Below are 16,532 nucleotides of genomic sequence, written 5' to 3'. Positions count from 1 at the left end.
CATGGTTCTTCCAGATCAGGCCTCCCTCCCCTGGGAGTGCCACCCCCCCCACCCCCCCAGGGCGAGGCAACAGGACCCTGCAGTGCAGGAGGAGGCCGTCCTGATGGGAAGGGTGGCTCTGGCTGTGTGGCCTGGAGCCGGCTGTACCTGCCGTGCTGGCCCCTCTGTGCGGGACCCCAGGCCCGCCTGCTGGCCCCAGGCAGCCTCTCCTTCAGCAACGCTTCTCCGAAGAGCCGGGCCTCGTGGCAACTTGCAAACTATCACACCGAGGCGCGCGGGCACTGGGCACGGCCTTGGACATCCGCCTGACGTCACCCCAGGGGCTCCTACTTAGGAGGTGAGCCTTGCTGAGCACTGAGCCTCTTCCGTAAGGGTGTTGGGGGCTGGGGCATCTCCCAGAACGACCCCTCAGGGGTGCTGCACAGACACATTGTGCTTGGCCTTCGTACCCAGCAACTCATGTAATCCTTGCACAAATGCGGTGAAATGGGTGTTCTTTTCCTGTTTCCAGAAGAGGAAATTGAGGCACAGAGACGTTTAGGACCCAGCATCCCAGGGCCAGCGGGTGGCAAAGCTGGGGTTCAAACCCACCTCCATTCGTCTCCTGCTTGACGCACGTGTCCGCTCCAGCAGAAGCTATTTGTGGGTAATCTCTCTGATGAGACCTCACGAAAGCCTAGGAGAGAGGTACACTTACTGTCTCTGTTTCATAGGTGAGGAAATTGAAGCTCTGAGAGGCCAAGTGACTCGTTTAAGGTCACGCAGCTGGGAAGTAGCATGGATGGGACCCCATCCCAGTCTGTCTGGCTGGAACTCTGGCCGTGTTCCCTGCGGCTTCCAGCCAGCCGAGGGGCCACAGGCACTGTCCTCAGGGCACCAGCCTTTAGAAGGCCTGACCTCCAGCCTTTGGATGGACTTAGTACCACACGATGAGCTGCATTTCCTTCACAGGGAGCCCCTGTCCCCACCGGAAGGAGCCAGGCCTCTCCTCGATGAATCTCGAGCACAGCCTCCTACTTCCCTGTGGCAGGGCTGAGGCCACGCTGGGTCAGGTGTGGGCTTCAACGCAGGAGAGTGATTGGGCCTCTGAGCCGTTTGTGCTGATTTTCCTATTAAGCCATTGTTCACATCAGGGTGAGGCAGCCGGGCTTGGGATAATTACTGGTTTTGCAGATCAGCAGAGTACAAAGGAGGGCCTGCTGTTGGTAAACAGTTTGGCAATTTGAAGAGCAAATTGTGGCTCGTATGAGCCGGGAGAATGCCAGGCTGCTCCTCTGGAAACGCCGGGGAAGGAAGCCAGTGTCTGGAGTCAGAGGCGGGGGCCGGTGGGGAAGAGGCGGCAGCGGCAGAGCTGGACTCAGCATGGACAGACTCTCACTGCCACAAATGGCCAGACCCGTGGCAGGCGCCCCACTGGGTGTGGAGGGGTCTTGCCCCAGGATTTTGGTCCAACAAGAGAAAGGCATGTAGGCAGGTCTTAAAACACAGGGAAATACCATCTCACACCCTCTAGGATGGCTATCATCAAACAAGGGAAAATAATGAGCGTTGGCCAGGATGTGGAGAAACCAGAACTTTGGGCTGATGGGACCATAAACTGGTGCAGATGCTGTGGAAAACAGTAGGGGGGGTCCTCAAAAAGTTAAGTATAGAGTTAGCATAGGATCCAACCATTCCGTTTCTGAATATATACCTCGAAGAAATGAAAGCAGAGACTGGGATGGATATTTGTTCACCTGTGTTCATAGCAGCATCATTCACAATAGTCAAAAGGTAGAAGCAACCCCAATGTCCATCAGTGGATGAAGGGATAGACAGTAAACATGGAATATTATTCAGTCATAAAAAGGAAGAAAATCCTGATGCTTGCTACAACTTGGATGAACCTCGAGGACATTATGCTAAGTGAAGTAAGCCAGTCACGAGAACACAAATACTGTATGATTCTGCTTCTATGGGGTACCTGGAGTAGTCATCTTCAATAGAGACAGAAAGTAGAAGGGTGGTTGCCAGGGGCCAGAGTGAGGGGGGAGATGGGGAGTTGTTTAATGCACAGAATTTCTGTTTGGGAAGATAAAATTCTGGAAATAGTGGTTTCCCTGGTGGCACAGTGGTTAAGAACCTGCCTGCCAGTGCAGGGGACGTGGGTTTGATCCCTGGTCTGGGAAGATCCCACATGCCACGGAGCAACTAAGTCCATGTGCCACAACTACTGAGCCTGCGCTCTGGAGCCCGCGAGCCACAACTACTGAGCTCGCGAGCCTAGAGCCCGTGCTCCGCAACAAGAGAAGCCACTGCCATGAGAAGCCCGCGCACCGCAACGAAGAGTAGCCCCCGCTCGCCGCAACTGGAGAAAGCCCGTGCGCAGCAACGAAGACCTGATGCGGCCAAAAATAAATAAATAAAATAAATAAATTTATTAAAAAAAAATTCTGGAAGTAGATGGTGGTGATGGTACAACAATGTGAATGCACTTAATGCCACTGAAATGTGCACTTAAAAATTATGAAAATAGTCAGTTTTATGTTAGATATATTTTAACACACACACACAAATACAGCAGTGCTTGGGTGGGGATCTGAGAGCACGGACCTGCTGTGGAAACACAGCAACTAGGCAGTAGCCCATTTCCCCTGAAGGCACATGGGGGGTGGGAGCAGGGGACGACAGGTCCTAGTAACAAATATTGGTAGTGAGGACGGATTAATTCATTAATAATCCAGCAAGCATTGACGGCACCTGATCTCGCATTTGCTGCCTGTGAGACCCAGGACATGGCCCCCTCTGGGTGCCCCCAGACCCCAGGAGACGGTGCAGGCAAAGATGCACCAGGTCGTGCGGTCCGGCGGGCTCTGCCTGCCGTTGGGGACACGGTGGGGCTCCCTGCGGGGTATTTGTGCCTTTCCCATTAGGCCCCCATCAATAGCGCAGTAATTTCAGGTTTGGCTGGGAAGAATGCACGCATTCAGCCGGCGTCTGTCATTTCCAGTAATGACTGTGCTCTGCTCTTGCTGCGAGGTGCCCTGAAGCACTTATTTTCTTGAACTCGAGAACAGCTGCCGGCCGGCTGTGTTGGTCTTGTTCCGGGGGTCACGGCTCAGGTCTTTTCCCACAGGAATTTAGCAGTCAGCTCGGGGTGAATCGGGGCCCGTCGTGCATTCTGTCTCCGGAGACACTGGCTTGGCTGGCAGGTCAGAGGCTGGCGGTTACCTGTGGCCTCCCTCTGAGGGGGGCCCGTTAATCAGGACGATGACATTGAAGATGGTGATGACCGCTTTCAGGGGCACAGCTCTTTACAGTTTATGCCACACGTTCCCAATCAATAACTCAATTTCATCTTCACAGCCACACAGGAATGCCCTGATTTTCCAGGTGAGGCTCAGAGAAGGTCAAGAAATCCATCACCCAGTTGGTCACCAGTACAGACCACACCCCTACCCCGATGCGACTGATTCCAGGATGGAGACCACCCCGCCCACGGCTGTGGGGTTTAGGGACTCTGTGGCTCGATGATGCGCCTTTCATCCTCCATAAAATGGCGGGACACAGACAGGCATGACGAGGGGAACTAGAGATACGGTGGATGGGACGGGACGGGGGGTGCAAACCGCAAAGGGCCCTGAGTATGGGAGAAAGGTCAGGGTGGCGTGGGTCACTCCCTCCACCTCTGCCTCAGGACAGATTCGTGTGCTGGGAGTCATCTCACTCAGGGAAATGGGGCTCGGGGCCCAGGAGTACAACAGTGGTGGGTCAATTCTCATTGGCTCTAAAGGGATGAAAACGAATGACCCCTTCTGAGACACAGTCAAGCAAGTTTCCAGTAGAAGCCGGTGTCACAGATTGGGGCTGAGCGGAGCCAGCGCTGGCGACACAGGTTGAGGCTCTTGGGGAAGAGGCCGGATGGAGCGTGTTGACAAGCATACACTGGCCGAGGGTTGACTGGCCGCCAGCCTGGCCTGCGCCATCCTCGAGGGCTGGAGTCAGCAGAGCTGATGACCTTGTCTTCACAAACCAGGGCGACCTGGAGAGGTTTCACACGTTCCCTCGGCTTCCAGGAATTGGGCTGAGTATGACCAAGCCATTGCATTGACTCATGCCTGAGACAGATCCAGGGCTGGGGCAAGGAGAGGGGAGAGCTGCTAAAAGCGTTCTGGTTCGACCATACCAGAACCCTCTCTGTTTTTTAGGGACCGGTCCCTCACCCACTTGAAGTCCTTATGTTCTGTTCCGAGTGGACCCCATACCCCCTGGCCCTGAGGTGTTCCAGAAGTGGGCATGGAAGCAGGTCTGGCCAATGAGAGCCTCCACTTCCTGGGTCAGGATGGCAGGGACCCAAGGTGGGGCTGGCGGGACCGAGGCCCATCTCTCCCTTGGGGTTGCTGAGGTGGTGAGTGAAGGGCTGGCAAGGCCGGCCATACCTTTGCCATCACAAAGAACAGAAGCAACTGCCAGGAGAGCAGTTGACAGAGGAAGACCAACCTACGGATGCCCCTCATTTGAGCCCCTGATCCAGCTGTGTCTGAATCCCAAGGCCCCCCTGCCCCCCGCCCTTCCCGAGCCGGTAAATTCCCTTTTCTGCTTTAACTAGATGGAGCTGGGCTCCTGTTGTTAGCAACCAAAAGTGCTCCAACTAAAAATACACTAGGTATTTTAACTTCTTTAAACCCTGTTGTAAATTATGTATTGTTCTTTTAAATATAATCATTAGTGGTTGGTAATAATTTATCTTCAGGTCTTTTAATAAAATGTTCTGCTTCATAGAAAACCCTAATTGAGTGGAGAAGCATTTAATAAAGGTGGCCTTGCTCTGGCATGCCCTGGGGAGGCCTAGCTGGTGGAGAAGAAGGCTTTGCCAGCCCCTCTTGGAGTCATCACAGTGCCCGCGGGGAAATAAAGCACCCTTGGGTGGCCAACCTCACAAGGCTGGTGATGGCAAAGTACCAAGGATGATGGAAGCCCGTGCAAGGGGCTGTAGGGTAGGTGGTCCTGGTCCAGCAGGAAGGAAGGAATGGGCTCAGCTCTGTGTCTCAAGCCTCCCCCTGGGTCAGGTACCGCTCTGGGTGCCTTAGATTCATTGGATATTTTCATGCTCAACAGCTAGGCTGCAAGTAGGTGTTATTGTCCTTGTCTAGCTACCGAGAACCAGAAGCTCAGACCCCACTGATGTCTTCAGCTAGTCAGTGGCCAAGTAGGAACTTGAGCCCCATCTGTCTACCCCCTTTCATGTCCCCTTGAGGGTTAAAGGGACACCATCATCTCCTCTGATCTTCGTGAAGTCCTTCAGCTGCTGAGTGTAGGTGACCTCAGTCCATTGAGGAAGAAGTGGTCACCAGCTGCCCGCTGCCTGTTCCTGCTGCTGCCAGCCCAGAGCCCTGGTGGCACCTTTCTCAGCTGGCCCTTGAATTGGGAAACGATGTGTCCCAGCTGCAGTGCTGGGAAGCCAGAAGCTCAGGCATCCTTTCAGAGGTGGGAGGTTGTGACCCCAAGAAATACCCAAGTGTTCATTCATCAGAGGTGGGAGGTTGTGACCCCAAGAAATACCCAAGTGTTCATTAATCAGAGGTGGGAGGTTGTGACCCCAAGAAGTACCCAAGCGTTCATTAAGCAGACGCGCATGCACCTGGCTGCCAGGGGAGTGGTCGGGCAGTAAGGACTGAATTTAAGGCTAGTTTGCACCCCAAGCAAACGCGCCAAGGGGTGGAGGGCACGTGTCAGGGAGACAGAGGCCCCTCCCCGGGGAAATGGGCCCAGGACAACCTCTCTCTACAGCTTTGCACTCAAAGAGCTCTCGCAGCATCACTGGGTGCTGTGAGAAATGCAGCAACTCAGGCCCCACCCCAGACCTGCTGAACCAGAATCTGCATTTTAACCAGTTCTGCACATTTGAGAGGCCGCGCACTGGAGACGAGGTGAGAATCACTGCAGTTCCCCATTTACAACTGTGCCGTAAACTTTGGACGTCCTGGGTAATGGGAAGGGGCAACTATTGATAGTGATCTTTGAGGCCCCTCCGAGGTGGGTACAGGCAGGGAATGTTATCCTCACTTTACAGATGAGTACGCTGAGGCCCGGAGAGGACAGGTGACAGTCTGAGGTCCCAGGCCGGGCTCTGGGCACCACACACCAGGAGACAGGCGTGGCAGCTGGCAAGTGGCCGAGTGAGATGCACACCCAGGCCTGTCTGATGTCCCAAAACGCCTTCTCGGTGGGTTTCCTTCCCCAGACCCCGTGTGAGGGATTCTGAAGGCCTTGAGGGGAGGTCAAGAGTGGGTGAAGGGTCAGAGCAAGGAGGGCTAGCTGGGCCTGAGAGGGGCTGTGCTGGGCTTTGAAAACATCTGGGACCAGGGACTTCCCTGGTCGTCCAGTGGTTAGGACTCCGCACTTCCACTGCCAGGGGCACGGGTTTGATCCCTTGTCCGGGAGCTGCGCTCCTGCACTCCTTGCGGCGGTGGCCAAAAAATAAAGAAGAAAAAAGAAAACCAGGCACAGCCTCTCAGGGCTCTGGACGCTGGCTGACAGCATCCTGGGGTGGGGCTGGGGGGCAGCCGAGCTGATGGGGAGTCGCCGGAAGCCAGCAGGGGAATGAAGAAGCCATGCCTGAGACCCCCTCAGCTCCCTCCTTCCTCCTTCCTTTCTCTCCCCTCTTTCCTTCCTTCTACGAACACTTTCTCTGCATTCCCTGTGCTAAGCTCTGTGCCCACGTCTGACCTCAGACCCTTCTGGATGCCACCGGGGAGACAGAGAGTGTGTCACCATCGTAGGTTCTAGGCTGGGGGGAGAGAGCAGGGGCTCCGGTCCAGGGGGGAGCTCTGACCCCAGGCCAGGTGAGGTGCGGGCTCAGGCCACACGAGTCACATGGTAAGTTGGACCTCGGCTTTGTCTGACGCAGTAAAGAGAGAAGAACACGCATGACGACTAGACAAGTGGTGTCTAAAATCCAGAATATGGTCTGAGTTAAAAGACGATTTCCCTTAAGGACTTCCCTGGTGGTGCAGTGGTTGAGAATCCGCCTGCCAATGCAGGGGACACGGGTTCAAGCCCTGGTCCGGGAAGATCCCACGTGCCGCGGAGCAACTAAGCCTGTGCACCACAACTACTGAGCCTGCGCTCCAGAGCCCGTGAGCCACAACTACTGAGCCTGTGAGCCACAACTACTGAGTCCGCATGCCACAACTACTGGAGCCCGCCCGCCGAGAGCCCGTGCTCCACAACAAGAGAAGCCACCACAGTGAGAAGCCCGAGCACCGTAACAAAGAGTGGCCCCCGCTTACCACAGCTAGAGAAAGCCCGTGTGCAGCAACAAAGACCCAACGTAGCCAAAAATAAAGAAAGAAGGAAAAAAGAAAAAAAGATAATTTCCCTTAGCTTTGAATTTCCAAAGTGGATGTCCACCGAGCTGTGAGTCTTTCCCCGTGTCAGGGCTGTGGCCGCACCCACCCCATCAGGGCCACTCAGTTTTCAGAACTCTGGGGGAGGGTTCACCACCCCCCACCCTACCCTGCACCCAGAGAGGTTAAGTAACTTGGGCAAGCTTAAAGGACGGAGTCCAGATTGGTCAGATTCATGCCCAGCCTGCCTGACCCCAAAGCTTGGCCCCTGGCCCCCGGGTGGTGTTAGGGGCTCACGGTCTCTCAGTTCTCTCACTGTGAGCGCCTTCCCTCAAAGGAGCGGGAGTGAAGGAGGACGCCTGGAATCTTCTGCGGCTCCTCCTGAGATGCCCTTGGGGCCTGTCCGACTTTATTGCATTGTGTCCTCTTCTCTTCTTCTCTCTCTGTGCTACATTAAGAGGTTGTTTTTTTTTTAAAGTCAGTTTTGCTGGTTTTGAAGCCTAAGTGTCTGAACACGGAATAACGTGGGATGCCTGGTCTCCAGGAACTTGATCCACCTCTCCTGCGTCCCTCGCCTCTTCCTGCGGTTGCCGGCCGCTGTTTTGTTCCAAGGCCAAATCCCCCTTGTCCCCAGCCCAGCCGTCTTGCCAGGAGGCCCCGGGCTGAGGCTGCAGCCCCCACTCCCATCGCCCATGCTCTTTCTTCCAGTGGGCATCTCTCCTTGAGCCACTGCTCCACCCCAGGTGAGGATGGCCGGTACCCAATCAGGTTGGCCAGACCCTGTGTCACCCCCTAGGCATCCCCGCCCATGAAGGTCAGGGGGCAGCTGGAGGCCCAGGGGGCTGCTGCTGAGTCCGGCCCCATGGCCTCATCTGTGCCTCTAGAATGTATGGCTGGGTGATGTTCAGTATGGCCCTGCATTTTGCAGGCCTCCGATACAACATTTCAGCTGTGACCCAGAAACTTTTGAAATATTAAAATCTCATCTGCCCCTGAGCTTCTCCAGGGCTGCAGAGTCCACTGACTTCCTCTGGTTTCATGAGTCGATTTTGGACCATGGCTGTTCACCTCCCTTTACAGAGTGAGTGGGGCTGTGGGCAGGTGCCCGTCTCCGTCTCCATCACCTGCCCTTAGCCCTTAGCTACTGCCCCGTCCCCTCTGCCCAGTGAGGACTCGTGGGGCCCTCTCCTGAGCCAGCTCACTGCTCACCGGGCCACCGTACCTGGCAGACGGTTCTGGAGCAGCAGTGACCCCCACAGCAGCACAACTCTGACCCCCGACCTTCATCAGTGGGATCCGGCCCCTAGAGGGCTCGCTCCCCAGTGTTCTCTTTTGCCCAAAGCCCTCTGACTTGGGGTTTCTGCCAGCATTCTACAAGTCAGTCTACAAGGTATTCCAGTTATTTATTGCTCCATAAGAAATCACCCCAAAATGTAGTGGCCCAAAACACCACCAATCATTTTATTATCTCTCGCGGTTTCTATGTGTTAGGAATTTGGGAAGAATCCAGCTGAAAGGCTCTCATGTGGCTGCAGTCAGACATGCCGAGGGGCTGAAGGCCTTCGGGGCTGACCAGGCAATCTCTCTCTTTTCTTGAAGTCCCGGGGTCCCTCCACACAGGTGAGTTTGGGCTTCCTTAAAACATGGCGGCCTCATGGTAGACCAGCAGCTTATTGGTGGCTAAGGCTTCCAGAGCACATATTCCAACGAGCAAAGTGGAAACTGCTGAAAGAGGTGCTTGGAGGCATTTGGGACGAGATAGGCGTACTCGGTGGAAGGTGAGCTTGAGCACAAGATGACTCTCCAGGACGGCCTCTGGCCTCTCAACCCCCTCCTGCGATAGCCATCATTGGTGCCTCCGCTGGGGAAATAATGGTGTGTGTCTTGTCCTGGCCCTCCGTCTCTCTCTCTCTTTTCTTAATGCCAGGCCTCTGGATCACTCTTCAGGTTCTTTCACCGTGGACTTTTTCGTTTCCTTTTTCTTTTTCAGAAGGGCAGGAGTAACCACTATCCTTACTTCTAGTGCATTAGCTTAGTTTTACCTGTTTTTCAAACTTCAGTGGAATCACATGGTGTATATTCTTTCTATGTGTTTATCTCCTCTGTCTGGATTCTTTCACCAACATGCGTTTGTGGGATTCCTCTATTTTGTCGCATGTGGCTGCAGTTTACTCTTTTTCATTTCTGTAGAGTATTTCGTTGTATGCTTGATTGTACTGCTGTTTATTCATCCACTCTTCTGTTCTATTTTTGACAGGCATTTGGGTCATTTCACTTCTTGCCAATACAAATAGTGCTGCTAAGAACATCCCAGTGCATATTTTTGGTACACAAATGTACATATTTCTGCTGTACATAGGAGCTAACTGGGGCATAGGTAGGCATATATTTCAGAAGGCTCTTGCAGGATCCATAAAGATGAATCCTCTGGTTCTGGGGCCATGCTGGAAGCCCCAGCAGGTGTGAGAGCAGGCAGAGCACCACTGGGCCACACCCCAAGACCACCCTTCACCTCGACCCCAAGACCCTTCGGAGAAACCCCAGCTATTCTACACCTGGCTTGGGCGGCCTCTGGGTAAACAAGGCTGTCTGCCGCCCAGGACCCTGGTCACTACTGTTTCAGCAGGTGAACTAACCCACCAAGGTGATGGGGGAATGGAGATTTTGATTACAGATTAATAACAAAAGTTGTTACAATGAAAACAGAAGCCACAGGAGAGCAGGCCCGGGATGCCTGAGGCTTTGTCCTCTGAGTCTGCCCAGTGAACCCAACCTTGTGAACTTCCAGTAAGGGGAGGGGTTCTCCCTTCCTGGGCCCAATCTGAGCTCCCAGAAGGCTCTGGGACTGTAGCCTGGGGTCTCTGTAGATTAGCCAGTGGTTTCTACATACTGGAATCATCTGTGGGGCTTCAAAGATACTGATGTCTGGGTCTCACCTCAGAGGTTGGGGTTTAATTGGTCTGGGGTGATACCTGGAATCACCAGGCTTGGAATTTTAAAAAGATCCCCAGGTGTATCAGTCAGGGTCAATGGGAGAAGCAGAACCACCTATGCATGTGGTATGCATGCGTGCATATAGGTAGGGGTAGTAGATATGCAGTATGTATGCCTGTGTGTAAGAAGCATGTGGGGGGCTATGTAGGTAGTGTGTAGTATGTGTGCATGTGGTGGGTGTGCATGTGTGTGTATGTATATGAAGAGATTCATTGTAAGGATTTGACCTTTTGCAACTGTGGAAGCTGATTAAGCAGTCTCTGTAAGGCTTTTATCTTCACCTGATGATGCTGGAGCTTGAAGTCCCGAGGACAAAAAGGTGGGAGGGAAGTGGAATGCCAGGTAGAGAGAACACGAATAAGCTGGAACCCTGGAACACAAGCTGGAGTCCATGAGGATGGACTGAAACACACTTCAGTCCTTGTTGCCTCTGACCTCCGGGTGTGGGTGTCCCCCAGAAGCTGGGCCCTCGTCACAGAGTTAAGCACACACACCTGTTTTCTTAATTTCCTCTTTTTTCTTATTTTCTTAATTTCCTTTTTGGACTGTACACTGTTAGTGTATAGAAACACAACTGTTTTATGTGTTGATTTTGTGTCCTGCTACTTTGCTGAATTTGTTTAAATAGTTCTAACAGTTTTTTGTGAAATATTTAGAGTTTTCTACATATAAGATCATATCATCAAACAGAGATAATTTTACTTCTTCCTTTCCATTTTAGAGGCCTTTTATTTCTTTCCTTTATTTATTTATTTATTTATTTTTTGCCTAGTCTCTCTGGATAGAACTTCTAGTACTATATTTAATAGAAGGGGTAAAAGTTCCTTGCTCTGTTCCTGACCTTACAGGAAAAGCTTTCCATCTTCCACTATTGAGCATGGTGTTTGCTGTGGATTTTCCATATATGGCTTTTATTATGTTGAAGTAGTTTTCTTCTATTCCTAGTTTATTAAACATTTTTATCATGAAACTTCTATTCCTGGTTTACTGAGCGTGTATTGAGTGTTGAATTTTGTCAAATGCTTTTTCTGCATCAGTTGAGATGGTCACACGTTTTTCTCCCCTTCATTCTGTTAATGTGAGATGTCACATTGATGGATTTTTGTACGTTGAACAATCCTTGCATTCTAGGATAAATCCCACTTGTGGTCCTTTTAATATACTGCTCAATTCTGTTTTCTGGTATTTTGTGGAGGACTTTTGCATCAGTGTTCATGAGGGATATCTTTTCTTGTATTGTTTTTGTCTGGCTTTGGTATCAGGGCAGTGCTGGCCACAGTGTTCCCTCCTCTTCAATTTTTGAGGAAAGTTCGAGAAAGATTGGTATCCTCTAAGTATTTGATAGAATTCACCAGGGAAGCCATCAGGTCCAGGGCTTTTTTGGTTGGATTTTAAATTTTTGATTACTGATTCAATCTCCTTGCTAGTTATAGATCTATTCATATTTTCTTTGTTACTCAGTCTTAGTAGGTTTTGTGTTTCTAGAAATTTGTACATTTTGTCCATACTATCCAATTTGTATACCATTGTTCATAGTATTCTCTCATAATCGTTTTTATTTCTGTAGAATTTAGTAGTAATATTCCACTTTTATTTCTGATTTTAGTAATTTGAGATTTCTCTTTCTCACTCTCTTTTTTTAAAAATCAATCTAGCTAAAGGTCTGTCAATTTTATTGATATTTTCAAAGAATCAACTTTTGATTTCATTGTTTTTCCCTATTTTTTTCTATTGTCTACTTTTCTTATCTCTGCTCTAATCTTTATTATTTCTTCCTTTTGCTAGCTTTGGGTTTACTTTGTTCTTCTTTTTTCTAGTTCCTTAAGTTGTAAATTCAGGTTGTTGATTTGAGATCTTTCTTCTTCCTTGCAGTAAGTGTTTATAGCTACAAATATCTCCCTTAGCACTGTTTTCACTGTGTTCTATAAGTTTTGATATGTTGTGTTTTTGTTTTCATTTGTCTCTAAGTATTTTCTAATTGCCTTTATGATTTCTTGTTTGACTCATTAGTTGTTTAAGACTCTGTTATTTAATTTCCACAAATTTGTGAATTTTCCAGTTTTCTTTATGTTTTTGACTTCTAACTTCATTCTGTTGTGATCAGGGAAGATACTTTGTACAATATTTATCTTTTAAAATCTACTGAGACTTAATTTGTGGCCTGGCCTATGGTCTATCCTGGAGAATGTCCCATATGCCCTTGAGAAGAATGTGTGTTCTACTGTTGTTGGGTACAGTGCTTTATATATGTCTGTTAGACTTATTTGGTTTATTCGATTGTTCAAGTCCCCTGTTTCCTTACTTATCTTCTGTATGGTTGTTCTATTCTTTATCGAGAGTAGGATATTGAAGTCTCCAACTATTACTGTAGAATGAATGTATCTTTGGGGGAGACATAATTCAACCCATAACACCCCCCAAACATATCCACATCAACATCCTTAAAACCTGCAAATATGTTACCTGACATGGTGAAAGGGACTTTGCAGGTGTGATTAAATTAAGGAGGGGAGGATTATCTTGGATTATCCAGGTGGGTCCCAAGTAATAACAAGGATCTTACAGAAAAGAGAGGGCAGGAGGGTCAGAGACAGAGACAGAGATGTGAGGACAGAAGCAGAGGTCAGAGTGATGCAGGGGTGTAAGCCAAGATCAGGGCAAACACTGGAACCTGGAGAAGGCCAGGAAGTGGATTTTTCCTCAGAGCCTCCAGAAGGGGCACAGCCTGCCAACCGACTTCAGATTCCCACCTTCCAGAACCCTAACAGAATAAATGTGTGTTGTCTTAAGCCACTCTGTTGGTGGTCATTTGTCACAGCAGCCTGTGGAATCTGATACAATGCCCGGGCACCAGGGAGGTCTCAGGTCTGGAGGAGCCAGAGCCCAGGGTCGCCCTATGTTCTTGAACCCGAATTCCAGACTGTGAGGACTTCTTTGTGTGACCTTGAGCAAGCCACTCCCTCTCCTCTACCCCTCAGTCATCCTGCCGGTAAATGAGGGAGTTGATCCACATCCATCGTTTTGAGATTCTGGAATTCCCAACCATGACATCCCCCCTCCCAGCCAGGTAGGACCCACAGAGAGGCACCAATTTCTCATTACATTAAGGGAAGACATTTAAAAAATAAGCAACAGCAATCCAGTCTCCCATCATTTCGTGAAAGAAAGGACACATTTATACATCTCAGCACAAAGGCCAGAACTTTACATTGGACACACTTGGCTTTAGGAAAGTCACCCCACAAACACTGTTGTCACTTTGTCACAGGCAGGCCACCAAAACTCCTCTTCCACAGGGTTGAAGCAGGACTCTGAGATCAAGCTTCCTGATGGCATCGCCCAGCCAGACCCAGCTCCTGCCTGGTCCTCTCCTGCCTCTCCCGTCCCCTCGCCCTCAGGTTCAGTTGCTCCCTTCCCAACAAAAATCCAGTCAAGGTACCAATTTTAACAGCCGGAAACCCATCAGGAACTGTTAACCTGACTACGGGGAGGAAGAGGAGCTGAAGACACAACACCTGTGTGCTGGGAATCAGCCCCTGTGACCTCCGCTGGCCTGGGAGTCTGGAGGCATCGTGAGTACCTTCCAGAATGTAGCTGTTTTGTCTCCTGAGAGTCTTTCCTTAAACCCATCATCTTAAAACCGGTTTGCAGGGCAGAAATAGAGACACAGATGTAGAGAACAAACGTATGGACACCAAGGGGGGAGAGTGGTGGTGGTGGTGGGATGAAGTGGGAGATTGGGATTGACACGCATACACTAATATGTATAAAATGGATAACTAATAAGAACCTGCTGTATAAAAAATAAATAAAATAAAATTCAAAAATTCCAAAAAAGCCCCCAAAACCCATCATCTTAACTTGCCCCTCTCCTCCCCGACCCCAGGCACCCCGGGCACATCACTGGCTGTGCTGAACCGCCCACCTGCTTTCCAGCTGAGCTGCTTTGCCCCAGCGCTAAATGACCCCGACCCGTCCCGTGGTTTGTCCTCGTGTCTTCCATTGTCAGGAAACTTTTTACTTTCTGTGTCCCTTTTTTTAAAAATCGGATCTCACTTTAGGACACAGGCTTGCTGACTTTCTGTTTTGACAGCCTGGAAGTTTCCCTTCTTGTTGTGCCGCGTGCCGGCCAGGAGAGGTCGTTGTACAGTGCCCTCGGGGTGAAGAGACCGTGCGGCAGAGCCCAGTTTGATTGGAGGGGTTTTGCGAGCTGGTTGTTCAAATGTGGTACCTGGGCGGGAGTGTCGGCACCGCGGAAATCGGGAGCACTACGCGTGGGATGTCTGGCCCGTTTACAGCGATGGGGCTCCTGCAGCCTGGGGCCTTCCTCATTTAGCTCGGGGGGGCTCGGGCCGGGCTCACATTGGGGTTGCCTGGGGTCTTTTAAGTCAGTTGCCTGGGCCGCACTACAAACCAACTAAATCAAAATCTCTGGGACCAGGGCCTGTGCATCGACACTTCTATCGATAATTCCCCGGAGATTTTAATGCACAGCCAAGGCTGAGAACCAAGACTGGAACCTTCTTTTGAGAGCCGCTCACTCCCAGTGGACCAGGCGGACGGACCAACTCCGTCCAATCCAGGCCCCGCTCGCTGCCCAGGGCAGCGCTGGGGTCTGTCTGGGGAGCAGAAGAGGCTGCTCCTTCACTGAAGAAAGTGTGTTCGTGCCACAGAGCAGCCCTGACTCCAAGCCCGGTGTTTACCAAGACTTAACTGGCTCTTATCTCCCGGTCAATAGAAAGTGCCATGGAAACTCTGCCGGGAGGAGGGAGGAGGGGGGGGGGGGTGGTGGGGGGCACACCTTTCCCGGGAAGCACAAACACACTTGTTTGTTAACCTCCCTGCTGACCTTGGGCGAGTCCTGCCCCTCCCTGGGCCTCTGCCCTTGGTGGGGTGGGGGGGGGGAAGAGGGGGAAGGGCTGAGGTTCCAACTTCGCCCCTGCCGACAGCTCAGGCTGGAATCACACGTTTTCCTTTCCAACAGATGCACTCAGAGAGGGGAGGAGAGGGGAGGAGAGGGAATAAGGCTGGGCCTGGATCTGGACACCACGCTGCCTCTGAAGTGTGGGCTCCAGGGTCCCTGTCTCGGGCTTGCTGCAAGGAAGCCCCAAGGCTGTGACCGTAGGCTTGGAGGGGCAATATGCACAGGAAGGATGAGGGGCTCTGAGGGTGGGAGGATTCAGGGAACAATTCAGGAGCCCACCATTTAGGATGCTTTTGCCCCTTCTCATTGGCAGAACCTCAAAGGTCTGGGTGGGACCAGCTCCATCTCCCTCTTCGCAGTGACCTGATCGAGGTGGGAGACTTTGCTGGGGAAACAGAGTCCTGACCATCGACAGGCAATCGCTCCCAGGAAAGAGCTGCACCCCCATTAATATCAAGGCCAATCCTCCTTCCTACCTCCTACCTCTGGAATTATTCAAAGATGTAAGATGGAGGTTATCCCTTAAGAGCCCAGCTTAGGCACCTGCTGGGTGCTTATTTCATGCCCCGCATGGGCTCGAGGCCACCATCCCTCCTCCACGCAGCACTGACCAGCCAGCCCAGCCACTGCCTCACCCTCTGACCTCTCATTGTTTGACCCGTCCCACTCTGTTACATTCCACTGGGAATCGTCCTCCTGGTGTTTAGGGTTTCCCTACGGGACTGTAAGCCCCACGAGAAGACCACCGCTGCTCTCCCAATCACCGATTCAGGCAGCAGCGGGAAGGGCGAGTGAGTGAGACGTAGGGTCAGACAGACTCGAGTCCAAATCCTGACTCAGTCCCTCACCAGCCAGGTCTCTCATTGTTCATGTTAGAGCAGGTGACACTGTTGTAGGAGACACTGCAGGCTGTTCCCAGGTCCCTGTCCTCATCTTCCTGGATACACTTCCCAGCCTCTTTGCAGACCTCTGTTGTTATTGAGCCATCATTCATTTGCGGTCTATTTATTACAGCAGCTAGAGTTATCTTAGGTAACACACTGCCTCACAGCTGTTGGGGAGATGAAATAAAGCGTGTGAAAGGGCCTGGCCCAGTGCCTGGAACACAGAAAGTGGGGGTCTTTACTAGATGTCAGTTTATTTCTTTCCTAATTAATATTAATTGTTCCCAAGCATGTGGATAAACATGGCCTCAGACCTTTTCTATGACTATGGATTGGTGGCTTAGCTTATTTTAAATTTATATTATTAATTAATACGAATTACAGTATACATGATTATAATTA

The sequence above is a fragment of the Balaenoptera ricei genome, chromosome 13 (genome assembly GCF_028023285.1).
Source record: "Balaenoptera ricei isolate mBalRic1 chromosome 13, mBalRic1.hap2, whole genome shotgun sequence".
NCBI classification, from domain to species: Eukaryota; Metazoa; Chordata; class Mammalia; order Artiodactyla; family Balaenopteridae; genus Balaenoptera; species Balaenoptera ricei.
This window is presented reverse-complemented; position numbering follows the sequence as displayed.